Raw genomic sequence first — 19,756 nt, forward strand, 5'->3', positions numbered from 1 at the left:
AGCACATTTCTTGCTGGACTTGGTAATGCAAAGAACACAGTAAACAGCTTCACTTTTCCCTCAAAAATAAATAATTGACTATTAAAAACCTATCAGTCTTAAATATAGACATCAGTAAGCACCACTGGCATAATGGATATGGCACTGTTCTCCTAAGCCAGTGGTTGTGGGTTTAAGTCCAGTCTGAGTTGGAAGTAATTACAGCAAGTGTCTCATCACTAGAGTTGATATTTTATCCTTGCTTCAACTGTACAACAGTCTTGCAGTGTTTAGCTTGTAAAAAATGACCACAGAAGCTAAAATATGACATTAATTATGATCACATTGTTGTTGTTGTTTTTTAAACCTTTTCTATCACCGTGAACAGCTCATTCAAGTGCCATCTGGCATGCATGTTCCTTTGTTGCTCATCATTCATCACCAAAAATGATTTTCTTTTTCAATTCTTATGACTGTACTGATTGTATTGAATAAAATCCACATCTAGCATAACCAATTAATGCTGCAAAATACTCAAGTGGCACAATTGGTCAGCGCGCAGTACTTATAAAACAGTATCTGTTGAGCAATGCCGAGGTTGTGAGTTCAAGCCTCACCTGGAGCATCTTTGTATACTGTGTTTTTTTCCTTTTCTTATGTCATTAGTCATTGATTATAAACTGGTAGCCTTAATATTTAATATGATATTACAAAGGATGGAAGAAAGAAAGAAAACACACAAACATGATTGTGCATTTAAGTTGTCAGCACACATCTGCTTTGGTTCAAATGCACTGCATATCTTCCTTCAGTCAGCCAACAAAACAGCAATGGAAAAGAATAACATACTGTTGGTAAAGCAGTTGCATCAAATTGATTTTCTGCAATATAGCATGATAATCAATACTGACAGCTCTGGATAGTACCAGCACATTTCTTGCTGAACTTGGTAATGCAAAGAACACAGTAAACAGCTTCAATTTTTAAAAATAAATACATAATTGACTATTAAAACCCTATCAGTCTTAAATAAGGACATCAGTAAGCACCACTGGCATAATGGATAAGGCACTGTTCTCCTAAGCCAGTGGTTGTGGGTTTAAGTCCCGTATGAGTTGGAAGTCATTACAGCAAGTGTCTCATCACTAGAGTTGATATTTTATCCTTGCTTCAACTGTAAAACAGTCTTGCAGTGTTTAACTTGTAAAAAATGACCACAGAAGCTAAAATATGACATTAATTATGATAACATTGTTGTTGTTGTTGTCTTTTAAACCTTTTCTATCACAGTGGACAGCTTATTCAAGTGCCATCTGGCATGCATGTTCCTTTGTTGCTCATCATTCATCACCGAAAATGATTTTCTTTTTCAATTCTTATGACTGTACTGATTGTATTGAATAAAATCCACATCTAGCATAACCAAATAATGCTGAAAAGTGCTCCAGTGACGCAATTGGTCAGCGCGCGGTACTTATAAGACAGTATCTGTTGAGCAATGCCGAGGTTGTGAGTTCAAGCCTCACCTGGAGCATCTTTGTATACTGTTTTTTTTCCTTTTCTTATGTCATTAGTCATTGATTATAAACTGCTACCTTAATATTTAATATGATATTACAAAGGATGGAAGAAAGAAAGAAAAAACACAAACATGATTGTGCATTAAAGTTGTCAGCACACATCTACTTTGGTTCAAATGCACTGCATATCTTCCTTCAGTCAGCCAACAAAACAGCAATGGAAAAGATTAACATACTGTTGGTAAAGCAGTTGCATCAAATTGATTTTCTGCAATATAGCATGATAATCCATACTGACAGCTCTGGATAGTACCAGCACATTTCTTGCTGGACTTGGTAATGCAAAGAACACAGTAAACAGCTTCAATTTTAAAAAAAATAATAATAATTGACTATTAAAACCCTATCAGTCTTAAATAAGGACATCAGTAAGCACCACTGGCATAATGGATAAGGCACTGTTCTCCTAAGCCAGTGGTTGTGGGTTTAAGTCCCGTCTGAGTTGGAAGTCATTACAGCAAGTGGCTCATCACTATAGTTGATATTTTATCCTTGCTTTAACTGTAAAACAGTCTTGCAGTGTTTAGCTTGTAAAAAATGACCACAGAAGCTAAAATATGACATTAATTATGATAACATTGTTGTTGTTTTTTAAACCTTTTCTATCACAGTGGACAGCTTATTCAAGTGCCATCTGGCATGCATGTTACTTTGCTGCTCATCATTCATCACCAAAAATGATTTTCTTTTTCAATTCTTATGACTGTACTGATTGTATTGAATAAAATCCACATCTAGCATAACCAATTAATGCTGTAAAGTGCTCCAGTGGCGCAATTGGTCAGCGCTTGGTTCTTATAAGACAGTATCTGTTGAGCAATGCCAAGGTTGTGAGTTCAAGCCTCACCTGGAGCAGATTTGTATAATGTTTTTTTTTTCTTTTTTTATGTCATTAGTCATTGATTATAAACTCCTACCTTAATGTTTAATATGATATTACAAAGGATGGAAGAAAGAAATAAAAAACACAAACATGATTGTGCATTTAAGTTGTCAGCACACATCTGCTTTGGTTCAAATGCACTGCATATCTTCCTTCAGTCAGCCAACAAAACAGCAATGGAAAAGATTAACATACTGTTGGTAAAGCAGTTGCATCAAATTGATTTTCTGCAATATAGCATGATAATCCATACTGACAGCTCTGGATAGTACCAGCACATTTCTTGCTGGACTTGGTAATGCAAAGAACACAGTAAACAGCTTCACTTTTTTTCAAAAATAAATAATTGACTATTAAAAACCTATCAGTCTTAAATAAGGACATCAGTAAGCAACACTGGCATAATGGATAAGGCACTGTTCTCCTAAGCCAGTGGTTGTGGGTTTACGTCCCGTCTGAGTTGGAAGTCATTACAGCAAGTGTCTCATCACTAGAGTTGATATTTTATCCTTGCTTCAACTGTAAAACAGTCTTGCAGTGTTTAGCTTGTAAAAAGTGACCACAGAAGCTAAAATATGACATTAATTATGATAACATTGTTGTTGTTGTTTTTTAAACCTTTTCTATCACCGTGGACAGCTTATTCAAGTGCCATCTGGCATGCATGTTCCTTTGTTGCTCATCATTCATCACCAAAAATTATTTTCTTTTTCAATTCTTATGACTGTACTGATTGTATTGAATAAAATCCACATCTAGCATAACCAATTAATGCTGCAAAGAGCTCCAGTGGCGCAATTGGTCAGCACGCGGTACTTATAAGACAGTATCTGTTGAGCAATGCTGAGGTTGTGAGTTCAAGCATCATTGTATTCTTTTTTTTTACTTTTCTTATGTCATTAGTCATTGATTATAAACTGCTACCTTAATATTTAATATGATATTACAAAGGATGGAAGAAAGAAAGAAAAAACACAAACATGATTGTGCATTTAAGTTGTCAGCACACATCTGCTTTGGTTCAAATGCACTGCATATCTTCCTTCAGTCAGCCAACAAAACAGCAATGGAAAAGATTAACATACTGTTGGTAAAGCAGTTGCATCAAAGTGATTTTCTGCAATATAGCATGATAATCCATACTGACAGCTCTGGATAGTACCAGCATATTTCTTGCTGGACTTGGTAATGCAAAGAACACAGTAAACAGCTTCACTTTTTCCTCAAAAATAAATAATTGACTATTAAAAACCTAACAGTCTTAAATAAGAACATCAGTAAGCACCACTGGCATAATGGATAAGTCACTGCCCTCCTAAGACAGGGGGTCCAAGTTCCATATGGGGTGGAAGTCATTACAGCAAGTGTCTCATCACTAGAGTTGATATTTTATCCTTACTTCGACTGTAAAACAGTCTTGCAGTGTTTAGCTTGCAAAAAATGACCACGGAAGCTAAAATATGACATTTATTATGATAACATTGTTGTTGTTTTTTTTAAACATTTTCTATCACCGTGGACAGCTTATTTAAGTACCATCTGGCATGCATGTTCCTTTGTTGCTCATCATTCATCACCAAAAATGATTTTCTTTTTCAATTCTTATGTCTGTACTGATTGCATTGAATAAAATCCACATCTAGCATAACCAATTAATGCTGCAAAGTGCTCCAGTGGCTCAATTGGTCAGCGCGTGGTACTTATAAGACAGTATCTGTTGAGCAATGCCGAGGTTGTGAGTTCAAGTCTCACCTGGAGCAGCTTTGTATAATGTTTTTTTTTCCTTTTTTTATGTCATTAGTCATTGATTATAAACTGCTACCTTAATATTTAATATGATATTAGAAAGGATGGAAGAAAGAAAGAAAGAAAAAACACAAACATGATTGTGCATTTAAGTTGTCAGCACACATCTGCTTTGGTTCAAATGCACTGCATATCTTCCTTCAGTCAGCCAACAAAACAGCAATGGAAAAGATTAACATACTGTTGGTAAAGCAGTTGCATCATATTGATTTTCTGCAATATAGCATGATAATCCATACTGACAGCTCTGGATAGTACCAGCACATTTCTTGCTGGACGTGGTAATGGAAAGAACACAGTAAACAGCTTCACTTTTTTTCAAAAATAAATAATTGACTATTAAAAACCTACCAGTCTTAAATAAGGACATCAGTAAGCACCACTGGCATAATGGATAAGGCACTGTTTTCCTAAGCCAGTGGTTGTGGGTTTAAGTCCCGTCTGAGTTGGAAGTCATTACAGCAAGTGTCTCATCAGTAGAGTTGATATTTTATCCTTGCTTCAACTGTAAAACAGTCTTGCAGTGTTTAGCTTGTAAAAAGTGACCACAGAAGCTAAAATATGACATTAATTATGATAACATTGTTGTTGTTGTTTTTTAAACCTTTTCTATCACCGTGGACAGCTTATTCAAGTGCCATCTGGCATGCATGTTCCTTTTTGTTGCTCATCATTCATCACCAAAAATTATTTTCTTTTTCAATTCTTATGACTGTACTGATTGTATTGAATAAAATCCACATCTAGCATAACCAATTAATGCTGCAAAGAGCTCCAGTGGCGCAATTGGTCAGCACGCGGTACTTATAAGACAGTATCTGTTGAGCAATGCTGAGGTTGTGAGTTCAAGCATCATTGTATACTTTTTTTTTACTTTTCTTATGTCATTAGTCATTGATTATAAACTGCTACCTTAATATTTAATATGATATTACAAAGGATGGAAGAAAGAAAGAAAAAACACAAACATGATTGTGCATTTAAGTTGTCAGCACACATCTGCTTTGGTTCAAATGCACTGCATATCTTCCTTCAGTCAGCCAACAAAACAGCAATGGAAAAGATTAACATACTGTTGGTAAAGCAGTTGCATCAAAGTGATTTTCTGCAATATAGCATGATAATCCATACTGACAGCTCTGGATAGTACCAACATATTTCTTGCTGGACTTGGTAATGCAAAGAACACAGTAAACAGCTTCACTTTTTCCTCAAAAATAAATAATTGACTATTAAAAACCTAATAGTCTTAAATAAGAACATCAGTAAGCACCACTGGCATAATGGATAAGTCACTGCCCTCCTAAGACAGGGGGTCCAAGTTCCATATGGGGTGGAAGTCATTACAGCAAGTGTCTCATCACTAGAGTTGATATTTTATCCTTACTTCGACTGTAAAACAGTCTTGCAGTGTTTAGCTTGCAAAAAATGACCACGGAAGCTAAAATATGACATTTATTATGATAACATTGTTGTTGTTTTTTTTAAACATTTTCTATCACCGTGGACAGCTTATTTAAGTACCATCTGGCATGCATGTTCCTTTGTTGCTCATCATTCATCACCAAAAATGATTCTCTTTTTCAATTCTTATGACTGTACTGATTGCATTGAATAAAATCCACATCTAGCATAACCAATAAATGTTGCAAAGCGCTCCAGTGGCGCAATTGGTCAGCACGCGGTACTTATAAAACAGTATCTGTTGAGCAATGCCGAGGTTGTGAGTTCAAGCCTCACCTGGAGCATCTTTGAATACTGTTTTTTTTTCCTTTTCTTATGTCATTAGTCATTGATTATAAACTGGTAGCCTTAATATTTAATATGATATTACAAAGGATGGAAGAAAGAAAGAAAACACACAAACATGATTGTGCATTTAAGTTGTCAGCACACATCTGCTTTGGTTCAAATGCACTGCATATCTTCCTTCAGTCAGCCAACAAAACAGCAATGGAAAAGAATAACATACTGTTGGTAAAGCAGTTGCATCAAATTGATTTTCTGCAATATAGCATGATAATCCATACTGACAGCTCTGGATAGTACCAGCACATTTCTTGCTGGACTTGGTAATGCAAAGAACACAGTAAACAGCTTCACTTTTTTTCAAAAATAAATAATTGACTATTAAAACCCTATCAGTCTTAAATAAGGACTTCAGTAAGCACCACTGGCATAATGGATAAGGCACTGTTCTCCTAAGCCAGTGGTTGTGGGTTTAAGTCCCGTCTGAGTTGGAAGTCATTACAGCAAGTGTCTCATCACTAGAGTTGATATTTTATCCTTGCTTCAACTGTAAAACAGTCTTGCAGTGTTTAGCTTGTAAAAAAATGACCACAGAAGCTAAAATATGACATTAATTATGATAACATTGTTGTTGTTGTTTTTTAAACCTTTTCTATCACTGTGGACAGCTTATTCAAGTGCCATCTGGCATGCATGTTCCTTTGTTGCTCATCATTCATCACCAAAAATTATTTTCTTTTTCAATTCTTATGACTGTACTGATTGTATTGAATAAAATCCACATCTAGCATAACCAATTAACGCTGCAAAGTGCTCCAGTGGCGCAATTGGTCAGCGCGCGGTACTTATAAGACAGTATCTGTTGAGCAATGCCGAGGTTGTGAGTTCAAGCCTCACCTGGAGCAGCTTTGTATAATGCTTTTTTTTCCTTTTTTTATGTCATTAGTCATTGATTATAAACTGCTTCCTTAATATTTAATATGATATTACAAAGGATGGAAGAAAGAAAGAAAAAACACAAACATGATTGTGCATTTAAGTTGTCAGCACACATCTGCTTTGGTTCAAATGCACTGCATATCTTCCTTCAGTCAGCCAACAAAACAGCAATGGAAAAGATTAACATACTGTTGGTAAAGCAGTTGCATCAAATTGATTTTCTGCAATATAGCATGATAATCCATACTGACAGCTCTGGATAGTACCAGCACATTTCTTGCTGGACTTGGTAATGCAAAGAACACAGTAAACAGCTTCACTTTTTTTCAAAAATAAATAATTGACTATTAAAAACCTATCAGTCTTAAATAAGGACATCAGTAAGCACCACTGGCATAATGGATAAGGCACTGTTCTCCTAAGCCAGTGGTTGTGGGTTTAAGTCCCGTCTGAGTTGGAAGTCATTACAGCAAGTGTCTCATCACTAGAGTTGATATTTTATCCTTGCTTCAACTGTAAAACAGTCTTGCATTGTTTAGCTTGTAAAAAATGACCACAGAAGCTAAAATATGACATTTATTATGATAACATTTTTGTTGTTGTTTTTTAAACCTTTTCTATCACCGTGGACAGCTAATTCAAGTGCCATCTGGCATGCGTGTTCCTTTGTTGCTCATCATTCATCACCAAAAATTATTTTCTTTTTCAATTCTTATGAATGTACTGATTGTATTGAATAAAATCCACATCTAGCATAACCAATCAATGCTGCAAAGTGCTCCAGTGGCGCAATTGGTCAGCGCGCGAAACTTATAAGACAGTATCTGTTGAGCAATGCCAAGGTTGTGAGTTCAAGCCTCACCTGGAGCATCTTTGTATACTGTTTTTTTTTCCTTATCTTATGTCATTAGTCATTGATTATAAACTGCTACCTTAATATTTAATATGATATTACAAAGGATGGAAGAAAGAAAGAAAAAACACAAACATGATTGTGCATTTAACTTGTCAGCACACATCTGCTTTGGTTCAAATGCACTGCATATCTTCCTTCAGTCAGCCAACAAAACAGCAATGGAAAAGATTAACATACTGTTGGTAAAGCAGTTGCATCAAATTGATTTTCTGCAATATAGCATGATAATCCATACTGACAGCTCTGGATAGTACCAGCACATTTCTTGCTGGACTTGTAATGCAAAGAACACAGTAAACAGCTTCACTTTTTTTCAAAAATAAATAATTGACTATTAAAAACCTATCAGTCTTAAATAAGGACATCAGTAAGCAACACTGGCATAATAAATAAGGCACTGTTCTCCTAAGCCAGTGGTTGTGGGTTTAAGTCCCGTCTGAGTTGGAAGTCATTACAGCAAGTGTCTCATCACTAGAGTTGATATTTTATCCTTGCTTCAACTGTAAAACAGTCTTGCAGTGTTTAGCTTGTAAAAAATGACCACAGAAGCTAAAATATGACATGAATTATGATAACATTGTTGTTGTTGTTGCTTTTTAAACCTTTTCTATCACAGTGGACAGCTTATTCAAATGCAATCTGGCATGCATGTTCCTTTGTTGCTCATCATTCATCACCAAAAATGATTTTCTTTTTCAATTCTTAAGACTGTACTGATTGTATTGAATAAAATCCACATCTAGCATAACCAATTAATGCTGCAATGTGCTCCAGTGGCGCAAGTGGTCAGCGCGCGGTACTTATAAGACAGTATCTGTTGAGCAATGCCGAGGTTGTGAGTTCAAGCCTCACCTGGAGCATCTTTGTATACTGTTTTTTTCCTTTTCTTATGTCATTAGTCATTGATTATAAACTGCTACCTTAATATTTAATATGATATTACAAAGGATGGAAGAAAGAAAGAAAAAACACAAACATGATTGTGCATTTAACTTGTCAGCACACATCTGCTTTGGTTCAAATGCACTGCATATCTTCCTTCAGTCAGCCAACAAAACAGCAATGGAAAAGATTAACATACTGTTGGTAAAGCAGTTGCATCAAATTGATTTTCTGCAATATAGCATGATAATCCATACTGACAGCTCTGGATAGAACCAGCACATTTCTTGCTGGACTTGGTAATGCAAAGAACACAGTAAACAGCTTCACTTTTTCCTCAAAAATAAATAATTGACTATTAAAAACCTAACAGTCTTAAATAAGAACATCAGTAAGCACCACTGGCATAATGGATAAGTCACTGCCCTCCTAAGACAGGGGGTCCAAGTTCCATATGGGGTGGAAGTCATTACAGCAAGTGTCTCATCACTAGAGTTGATATTTTATCCTTGCTTCAACTGTAAAACAGTCTTGCAGAGTTTAGCTTGCAAAAAATGACCACAGAAGCTAAAATATGACATTTATTATGATAACATTGTTGTTGTTGTTTTTTTAAACCTTTTCTATCACAGTGGACAGCTTATTCAAGTGCCATCTGGCATGCATGTTCCTTTGTTGCTCATCATTCATCACCAAAAATGATTTTCTTTTTCAATTCTTATGACTGTACTGATTGCATTGAATAAAATCCACATCTAGCATAACCAATCAATGTTGCAAAGCGCTCCAGTGGCGCAATTGGTCAGCGCGCGGTACTTATAAGACAGTATCTGTTGAGCAATGCCGAGGTTGTGATTTTAAGCCTCACCTGGAGCATCTTTGTATACTGTTTTTTTTCCGTTTCTTATGTCATTAGTCATTGATTATAAACTGGTAGCCTTAATATTTAATATGATATTACAAAGGATGGAAGAAAGAAAGAAAACACACAAACATGATTGTGCATTTAAGTTGTCAGCACACATCTGCTTTGGTTCAAATGCACTGCATATCTTCCTTCAGTCAGCCAACAAAACAGCAATGGAAAAGAATAACATACTGTTGGTAAAGCAGTTGCATCAAATTGATTTTCTGCAATATAGCATGATAATCCATACTGACAGCTCTGGATAGTACCAGCACATTTCTTGCTGGACTTGGTAATGCAAAGAACACAGTAAACAGCTTCACATTTTCCTCAAAAATAAATAATTGACTATTATAAACCTAACAGTCTTAAATAAGGACATCAGTAAGCACCACTGGCATAATGGATAAGGCACTGTTATCCTAAGCCAGTGGTTGTTGGTTTAAGTCCTGTCTGAGTTGGAAGTCATTACAGCAAGTGTCTCATCACTTGAGTTGATATTTTATCCTTGCTTCAACTGTAAAACAGTCTTGCAGTGTTTAGCTTGTAAAAAATGACCACAGAAGCTAAAATATGACATTAATTATGATAACATTGTTGTTGTTGTTGTCTTTTAAACCTTTTCTATCACAGTGGACAGCTTATTCAAGTGCCATCTGGCATGCATGTTCCTTTGTTGCTCATCATTTATCACCAAAAATTATTTTCTTTTTCAATTCTTATGACTGTACTGATTGTATTGAATAAAATCCACATCTAGCATAACCAATTAATGCTGCAAAGTGCTCCAGTGGCGCAATTGGTCAGCGCACGGTACTTATAAGACAGTATCTGTTGAGCAATGCTGAGGTTGTGAGTTCAAGCCTCACCTAGAGCAGCTTTGAATAGTTTTTTTTTTCCTTTTTTTATGTCATTAGTCATTGATTATAAACTGCTACCTTAATATTTAATATGATATTACAAAGGATAGAAGAAAGAAAGAAAAAACACAAACATGATTGTGCATTTAAGTTGTCAGCACACATCTGCTTTGGTTCAAATGCACTGCATATCTTCCTTCAGTCAGCCAACAAAACAGCAATGGAAAAGATTAACATACTGTTGGTAAAGCAGTTGCATCAAATTGATTTTCTGCAATATAGCATGATAATCCATACTGACAGCTCTGGATAGTAATAGCACATTTCTTGCTGGACTTGGTAATGCAAAGAACACAGTAAACAGCTTCACTTTTTTTCAAAAATAAATAATTGACTATTAAAAACCTATCAGTCTTAAATAAGGACATCAGTAAGCACCATTGGCATAATGGATAATTCACTGTACTCCTAAGACAGGGGTCCAAGTTCCATATGGGGTGGAAGTCATTACAGCAAGTGTCTCATCACTAGAATTGATATTTTATCCTTGCTTCGACTGTAAAACAGTCTTGCAGTGTTTAGCTTGCAAAAAATGACCACAGAAGCTAAAATATGACATTTATTATGATAACATTGTTGTTGTTTTTTTTAAACATTTTCTATCACCGTGGACATCTTATTTAAGTACCATCTGGCATGCATGTTCCTTTGTTGCTCATCATTTATCACCAAAAATGATTTTCTTTTTCAATTCTTATGACTGTACTGATTGCATTGAATAAAATCCACATCTAGCATAACCAATCAATGTTGCAAAGCGCTCCAGTGGCGCAATTGGTCAGCGCGCGGTACTTATAAGACAGTATCTGTTGAGCAATGCCGAGGTTGTGAGTTCAAGCCTCACCTGGAGTATCTTTGTATACTAATTTTTTTCCTTTTCTTATGTCATTAGTCATTGATTATAAACTTGTAGCCTTAATATTTAATATGATATTACAAAGGATGGAAGAAAGAAAGAAAAAACACAAACATGATTGTGCATTTAAGTTGTCAGCACACATCTGCTTTGGTTCAAATGCACTGCATATCTTCCTTCAGTCAGCCAACAAAACAGCAATGGAAAAGATTAACATACTGTTGGTAAAGCAGTTGCATCAAATTGATTTTCTGCAATATAGCATGATAATCCATACTGACAGCTCTGGATAGTACCAGCACATTTCTTGCTGGACTTGGTAATGCAAAGAACACAGTAAACAGCTTCACTTTTTTAAAAAAATAAATAATTGACTATTAAAAACCTAACAGTCTTAAATAAGGACATCAGTAAGCACCACTGGAATAATGGATAAGGCACTGTTCTCCTAAGCCAGTGGTTGTGGGTTTAAGTCCCATCTGAGTTGGAAGTCATTACAGCAAGTGTCTCATCACTAGAGTTGATATTTTATCCTTGCTTCAACTGTAAAACAGTATTGCAGTGTTTAGCTTGTAAAAAGTGACCACAGAAGCTAAAATATGACATTAATTATGATAAAATTGTTGTTGTTGTTTTTTAAACCTTTTCTATCACAGTGGACAGCTTATTCAAGTGCCATCTGGCATGCATGTTCCTTTGTTGCTCATCATTCATCACCAAAACTGATTTTTTTTTTCAATTCTTATGACTGTACTGATTGTATTAAATAAAATCCACATCTAGCATAACCAGACAATGCTGCAAAGTGCTCCAGTGGTGCAATTGGTCAGCGCGTGGTACTTATAAGACAGTATCTGTTGAGCAATGCTGAGGTTGTGAGTTCGAGCCTCACCTGGAGCTTCTTTGTATACTGTTTTTTTCCTTTTCTTATGTCATTAGTCATTGATTATAAACTGCTACCTTAATATTTAATATGATATTACAAAGGATGGAAGAAAGAAAGAAAAAACACAAACATGATAGTGCATTTAAGTTGTCAGCACACATCTGCTTTGGTTTAAATGCACTGCATATCTTCCTTCAGTCAGCCAACAAAACAGCAATGGAAAAGATTAACATACTGTTGGTAAAGCAGTTGCATCAAATTGATTTTCTGCAATATAGCATGATAATCCATACTGACAGCTCTGGATAATACCAGCACATTTCTTGCTGGACTTGGTAATGCAAAGAACACAGTAAAAAGCTTCATATTTTTAAAAAAAATAAATAATTGACTATTAAAAACCTATCAGTCTTAAATAAGGACATCAGTAAGCACCACTGGCATAATGGATAAGGCACTGTTCTCCTAAGCCAGTGGTTGTGGGTTTAAGTCCCGTCTGAGTTGGAAGTCATTACAGCAAGTGTCTCATCACTAGAGTTGATATTTTATCCTTGCTTCAACTGTAAAACAGTCTTGCAGTGTTTAGCTTGTAAAAAATGACCACAGAAGCTAAAATATGACATTAATTATGATAACATTGTTGTTTTTTAAACCTTTTTTATCACCGTGGACAGCTTATTCAAGTGCCATCTGGCATGCATGTTCCTTTGTTGCTCATCAGTCATCACCAAAAATGATTTTCTTTTTCAATTCTTATGACTGTACTGATTGTATTGAATAAAATCCACATCTAGCATAACCAAACAATGCTGCAAAGTGCTACAGTGGCGCAATTGGTCGGTGCGCGGTACTTATAAGACAGTATCTGTTGAGCAATGCTGAGGTTGTGAGTTCAAGCTTCACCTGGAGCATCTTTGTATACTGTTCTTTTTCCTTTTCTTATGTCATTAGTCATTGATTATAAACTGCTACCTTAATATTTAATATGATATTACAAAGGATGGAAGAAAGAAAGAAAAAACACAAACATGATTGTGCATTTAAGTTGTCAGCACACATCTGCTTTGGTTCAAATGCACTGCATATCTTCCTTCAGTCAGCCAACAAAACAGCAATGGAAAAGATTAACATACTGTTGGTAAAGCAGTTGCATCAAATTGATTTTCTGCTATATAGCATGATAATCCATACTGACAGCTCTGGATAGTACCAGCACATTTCTTGCTGGACTTGGTAATGCAAAGAACACAGTAAACAGCTTCACTTTTTTTCAAAAATAAATAATTGACTATTAAAAACCTAACAGTCTTAAATAAGAACATCAGTAAGCACCACTGGCATAATGGATAAGGCACTGTTCTCCTAAGACAGTGGTTGTGGGTTTAAGTCCCGCCTGAGTTGGAAGTCATTACAGCAAGTGTCTCATCACTAGAGTTGATATTTTATCCTTGCTTCAACTGTAAAACAGTCTTGCAGTGTTTAGCTTGTAAAAAATGACCACAGAAGCTAAAATATGACATTAATTATGATAACATTGTTGTTGTTGTTTTTAAAACCTTTTCTATCACCGTGGACAGCTTATTCAAGTGCCATCTGGCATGCATGTTCCTTTGTTGCTCATCATTCATCACCAAAAATGATTTTCTTTTTCAATTCTTATGACTGTACTGATTGTATTGAATAAAAACCACATCTAGCATAACCAATTAATGCTGCAAAGTGTTCCAGTGGCGTAATTGGTCAGCGCGCGGTTCTTATAAGACAGTGTCTGTTGAGCAATGCAGAGGTTGTGAGTTCAAGCCTCACCTGGAGCATCTTTTTATCCTGTTTTTTTTCCTTTTCTTATGTCATTAGTCATTGATTAAATTAATATTTAACATCTGCTTTGGTTCAAATGCACTGCATATCTTCCTTCAGTCAGCCAACAAAACAGCAATGGAAAAGATTAACATACTATTGGTAAAGCAGTTGCATCAAATTGATTTTCTGCAATATAGCATGATAATCCATACTGACAGCTCTGGATAGTACCAGCACATTTCTTGCTGGACTTGGTAATGCAAAGAACACAGTAAACAGCTTCACTTTTTTTCAAAAATAAATAATTGACTATTAAAAACCTATCAGTCTTAAATAAGGACATCAGTAAGCACCACTGGCATAATGGATAAGGCACTGTTCTCCTAAGCCAGTGGTTGTGGGTTTAAGTCCCGTCTGAGTTGGAAGTCATTACAGCAAGTGTCTCATCACTAGAGTTGATATTTTATCCTTGCTTTAACTGTAAAACAGTCTTGCAGTGTTTAGCTTGTAAAAAATGACCACAGAAGCTAAAATATGACATTAATTATGATAACATTGCTGTTTTTTAAACCTTTTTTATCACCGTGGACAGCTTATTCAAGTGCCATCTGGCATGCATGTTCCTTTGTTGCTCATCATTCATCACCAAAAATGATTTTCTTTTTCAATTCTTATGACTGTACTGATTGTATTGAATAAAATCCACATCTAGCATAACCAAACAGTTCTGCAAAGTGCTCCAGTGGTGCAATTGGTCAGCGTGTGGTACTTATAAGACAGTATCTGTTGAGCAATGCTGAGGTTGTGAGTTCAAGCCTCACCTGGAGCATCTTTGTATACTGTTTTTTTTCCTTTTCTTATGTCATTAGTCATTGATTATAAACTGCTACCTTAATATTTAATATGATATTACAAAGGATGGAAGAAAGAAAGAAAAAACACAAACATGATTGTGCATTTAAGTTGTCAGCACATATCTGCTTTGGTTCAAATGCACTGCATATCTTCCTTCAGTCAGCCAACAAAACAGCAATGGAAAAGATTAACATACTGTTGGTAAAGCAGTTGCATCAAATTGATTTTCTGCTATATAGCATGATAATCCAGACTGACAGCTCTGGATAGTACCAGCACATTTCTTGCTGGACTTGGTAATGCAAAGAACACAGTAAACAGCTTCACTTTTTCCTCAAAAATAAATAATTGACTATTAAAAACCTAACAGTCTTAAATAAGAACATTAGTAAGCACCACTGGCATAATGGATAATTCACTGCCCTCCTAAGCCAGGGGGTCCAAGTCCCATATGGGGTGAAAGTAATTACAGCAAGTGTCTCATCACTAGAGTTGATATTGTATCCTTGCTTCAACTGTAAAACAGTCTTGCAGTGTTTAGCTTGTAAAAAATGACCACAGAAGCTAAAATATGACATTAATTATGATAACATTGTTGTTGTTGTTTTTTAAACCTTTTCTATCACCATGGACAGCTTATTCAAGTGCCATCTGGCATGCATGTTCCTTTGTTGCTCATCATTCATCACCAAAAATGATTTTCTTTTTCAATTCTTATGACTGTACTGATTGTATTGAATAAAATCCACATCTAGCATAACCAATTAACGCTGCAAAGTGCTCTAGTGGCGCAATTGGTCAGCACGCGGTACTTATAAGACAGTATCTGTTGAGCAATGCAGAGGTTGTGAGTTCAAGCCTCACCTGGAGCATCTTTCTATCCATTTTTTTTTTACCTTTTCTTATGTCATTAGTCATTGATTAAATTAATATTTAACATCTGCTTTGGTTCAAATGCACTGCATATCTTCCTTCAGTCAGCCAACAAAACAGCAATGGAAAAGATTAACATACTGTTGGGAAAGCAGTTGCATCAAATTGATTTTCTGCAATATAGCATAATAATCCATACTGACAGCTCTGGATAGTACCAGCACATTTCTTGCTGGACTTGGTAATGCAAAGAACACAGTAAACAGCTTCACTTTTTTTCAAAAATAAATAATTGACTATTAAAAACCTATCAGTCTTACATAAGGACATCAGTAAGCACCACTGGCATAATGGATAAGGCACTGTTCTCCTAAGCCAGTGGTTGTGGGTTTAAGTCCTGTCTGAGTTGGAAGTCATTACAGCAAGTGACTCATCACTAGAGTTGATATTTTATCCTTGCTTCTACTGTAAAACAGTCTTGCAGTGTTTAGCTTGTAAAAAATGACCACAGAAGCTAAAATATGACATTAATTATGATAACATTGTTGTTGTTTTTTAAACCTTTTCTATCACCATGGACAGCTTATTCAAGTGCCATCTGGCATGCATGTTCCTTTGTTGCTCATCATTCATCACCAAAAATGATTTTCTTTTTCAATTCTTATGACTGTACTGATTGTATTGAATAAAAACCACATCTAGCATAACCAATTAATGCTGCAAAGTGTTCCAGTGGCGCAATTGGTCAGCGCGCGGTTCTTATAAGACAGTGTCTGTTGAGCAATGCAGAGGTTGTGAGTTCAAGCCTCACCTGGAGCATCTTTTTATCCTGTTTTTTTTCCTTTTCTTATGTCATTAGTCATTGATTAAATTAATATTTAACATCTGCTTTGGTTCAAATGCACTGCATATCTTCCTTCAGTCAGCCAACAAAACAGCAATGGAAAAGATTAACATACTATTGGTAAAGCAGTTGCATCAAATTGATTTTCTGCAATATAGCATGATAATCCATACTGACAGCTCTGGATAGTACCAGCACATTTCTTGCTGGACTTGGTAATGCAAAGAACACAGTAAACAGCTTCACTTTTTTTCAAAAATAAATAATTGACTATTAAAAACCTATCAGTCTTAAATAAGGACATCAGTAAGCACCACTGGCATAATGGATAAGGCACTGTTCTCCTAAGCCAGTGGTTGTGGGTTTAAGTCCCGTCTGAGTTGGAAGTCATTACAGCAAATGTCTCATCACTAGAGTTGATATTTTATCCTTGCTTTAACTGTAAAACAGTCTTGCAGTGTTTAGCTTGTAAAAAATGACCACAGAAGCTAAAATATGACATTAATTATGATAACATTGTTGTTGTTGTTTTTTAAACCTTTTCTATCACCATGGACAGCTTATTCAAGTGCCATCTGGCATGCATGTTCCTTTGTTGCTCATCATTCATCACCAAAAATGATTTTCTTTTTCAATTCTTATGACTGTACTGATTGTATTGAATAAAATCCACATCTAGCATAACCAATTAACACTGCAAAGTGCTCTAGTGGCGCAATTGGTCAGCACGCGGTACTTATAAGACAGTATCTGTTGAGCAATGCTGAGGTTGTGAGTTCAAGCCTCACCTGGAGCATCTTTCTATCCATTTTTTTTTTACCTTTTCTTATGTCATTAGTCATTGATTAAATTAATATTTAACATCTGCTTTGGTTCAAATGCACTGCATATCTTCCTTCAGTCAGCCAACAAAACAGCAATGGAAAAGATTAACATACTGTTGGGAAAGCAGTTGCATCAAATTGATTTTCTGCAATATAGCATGATAATCCATACTGACAGCTCTGGATAGTACCAGCACATTTCTTGCTGGACTTGGTAATGCAAAGAACACAGTAAACAGCTTCACTTTTTTTCAAAAATAAATAATTGACTATTAAAAACCTATCAGTCTTACATAAGGACATCAGTAAGCACCACTGGCATAATGGATAAGGCACTGTTCTCCTAAGCCAGTGGTTGTGGGTTTAAGTCCTGTCTGAGTTGGAAGTCATTACAGCAATTGTCTTATCACTTGAGTTGATATTTTATCCTTGCTTCAACTGTAAAACAGTCTTGCAGTGTTTAGCTTGTAAAAAATGACCACAGAAGCTAAAATATGTCATTAATTATGATAACATTGTTGTTGTTGTTGTTGTTGTTTTTTAAACCTTTTCTATCACCGTGGACAGCTTATTCAAGTGCCATCTGGCATGCATGTTTCTTTGTTGATCATCATTCATCACCAAAAATTATTTTCTTTTTCAATTCTTATGACTGTACTGATTGTATTGAATAAAATCCACATCTAGCATAACCAATTAATGCTGCAAAGTGCTCCAGTGGCGCAATTGGTCAGCGTGTGGAACTTATAAGACAGTATCTGTTGAGCAATGCCGAGGTTGTGAGTTCAAGCCTCACCTGGAGCATCTTTGTATACTGTTTTTTTTTCCTTTTCTTATGTCATTAGTCATTGATTATAAACTGCTACCTTAATATTTAATATGATATTACAAAGGATGGAAGAAAGAAAGAAAAAACACAAACATGATTGTGCATTTAAGTTGTCAGCACACATCTGCTTTGGTTCAAATGCACTGCATATCTTCCTTCAGTCAGCCAACAAAACAGCAATGGAAAAGATTAACATACTGTTGGTAAAGCAGTTGCATCAAATTGATTTTCTGCAATATAGCATGATAATCCATACTGACAGCTCTGGATAGTAACAGCACATTTATTGCTGGACTTGTTAATGCAAAGAACACAGTAAACAGCTTCACTTTTTCCTCAAAAATAAATAATTGACTATTAAAAACCTAACAGTCTTAAATAAGAACATCAGTAAGCACCACTGGCATAATGGATAAGTCACTGCCCTCCTAAGACAGGGGTCCAAGTTCCATATGGGGTGGAAGTCATTACAGCAAGTGTCTCATCACTAGAATTGATATTTTATCCTTGCTTCGACTGTAAAACAGTCTTGCAGTGTTTAGCTTGCAAAAAATGACCACAGAAGCTAAAATATGACATTTATTATGATAACATTGTTGTTGTTTTTTTTAAACATTTTCTATCACCGTGGACATCTTATTTAAGTACCATCTGGCATGCATGTTCCTTTGTTGCTCATCATTTATCACCAAAAATGATTTTCTTTTTCAATTCTTATGACTGTACTGATTGCATTGAATAAAATCCACATCTAGCATAACCAATCAATGTTGCAAAGCGCTCCAGTGGCGCAATTGGTCAGCGCGCGGTACTTATAAGACAGTATCCATTGAGCAATGCCGAGATTGTGAGTTCAAGCCTCACCTGGAGCATCTTTGTATACTGTTTTTTTTTCCTTTTCTTATGTCATTAGTCATTGATTATAAACTGCTACCTTAATATTTAATATGATATTACAAAGGATGGAAGAAAGAAAGAAAAAACACAAACATGATTGTGCATTTAAGTTGTCAGCACACATCTGCTTTGGTTCAAATGCACTGCATATCTTCCTTCAGTCAGCCAACAAAACAGCAATGGAAAAGAATAACATACTGTTGGTAAAGCAGTTGCATCAAATTGATTTTCTGCAATATAGCATGATAATCCATACTGACAGCTCTGGATAGTACCTGCACATTTCTTGCTGGACTTGGTAATGCAAAGAACACAGTAAACAGCTTCAATTTTTTTTCAAAAATAAATAATTGACTATTAAAAACCTATCAGTCTTAAATAAGGACATCAGTAAGCACCACTGGCATAATGGATAAGGCACTGTACTCCTAATCCAGTGGTTGTGGGTTTAAGTCCCGTCTGAGTTGGAAGTCATTACAGCAAGTGTCTCATTAGTAGAGTTGATATTTTATCCTTGCTTCAACTGTAAAA

At 35.6% G+C, this 19,756-nt stretch overlaps 6 non-coding genes across 6 annotated transcripts; all 6 read left to right on the forward strand.

The window, feature by feature from the left end:
* The first annotated feature begins 2,321 nt into the window (after positions 1-2,321).
* Positions 2,322-2,414, forward strand: TRNAI-UAU (transfer RNA isoleucine (anticodon UAU)). Its single transcript is given in 2 exon segments — positions 2,322-2,359; positions 2,379-2,414. It is a non-coding gene; the product is annotated as a tRNA-Ile (tRNA).
* A 3,489-nt stretch (positions 2,415-5,903) lies between these two features.
* Positions 5,904-5,996, forward strand: TRNAI-UAU (transfer RNA isoleucine (anticodon UAU)). Its single transcript is given in 2 exon segments — positions 5,904-5,941; positions 5,961-5,996. It is a non-coding gene; the product is annotated as a tRNA-Ile (tRNA).
* An 813-nt stretch (positions 5,997-6,809) lies between these two features.
* On the forward strand, positions 6,810-6,902 carry TRNAI-UAU (transfer RNA isoleucine (anticodon UAU)). Its single transcript is given in 2 exon segments — positions 6,810-6,847; positions 6,867-6,902. It is a non-coding gene; the product is annotated as a tRNA-Ile (tRNA).
* A 1,717-nt stretch (positions 6,903-8,619) lies between these two features.
* Positions 8,620-8,712, forward strand: TRNAI-UAU (transfer RNA isoleucine (anticodon UAU)). Its single transcript is given in 2 exon segments — positions 8,620-8,657; positions 8,677-8,712. It is a non-coding gene; the product is annotated as a tRNA-Ile (tRNA).
* Positions 8,713-11,320: 2,608 nt separating this feature from the next.
* Positions 11,321-11,413, forward strand: TRNAI-UAU (transfer RNA isoleucine (anticodon UAU)). Its single transcript is given in 2 exon segments — positions 11,321-11,358; positions 11,378-11,413. It is a non-coding gene; the product is annotated as a tRNA-Ile (tRNA).
* A 7,694-nt stretch (positions 11,414-19,107) lies between these two features.
* TRNAI-UAU (transfer RNA isoleucine (anticodon UAU)) lies at positions 19,108-19,200 on the forward strand. Its single transcript is given in 2 exon segments — positions 19,108-19,145; positions 19,165-19,200. It is a non-coding gene; the product is annotated as a tRNA-Ile (tRNA).
* Positions 19,201-19,756: the final 556 nt, after the last annotated feature.

The sequence above is a fragment of the Pseudophryne corroboree genome, unplaced genomic scaffold (assembly GCF_028390025.1).
Source record: "Pseudophryne corroboree isolate aPseCor3 unplaced genomic scaffold, aPseCor3.hap2 scaffold_852, whole genome shotgun sequence".
In the NCBI taxonomy this organism is placed as follows: Eukaryota; Metazoa; Chordata; class Amphibia; order Anura; family Myobatrachidae; genus Pseudophryne; species Pseudophryne corroboree.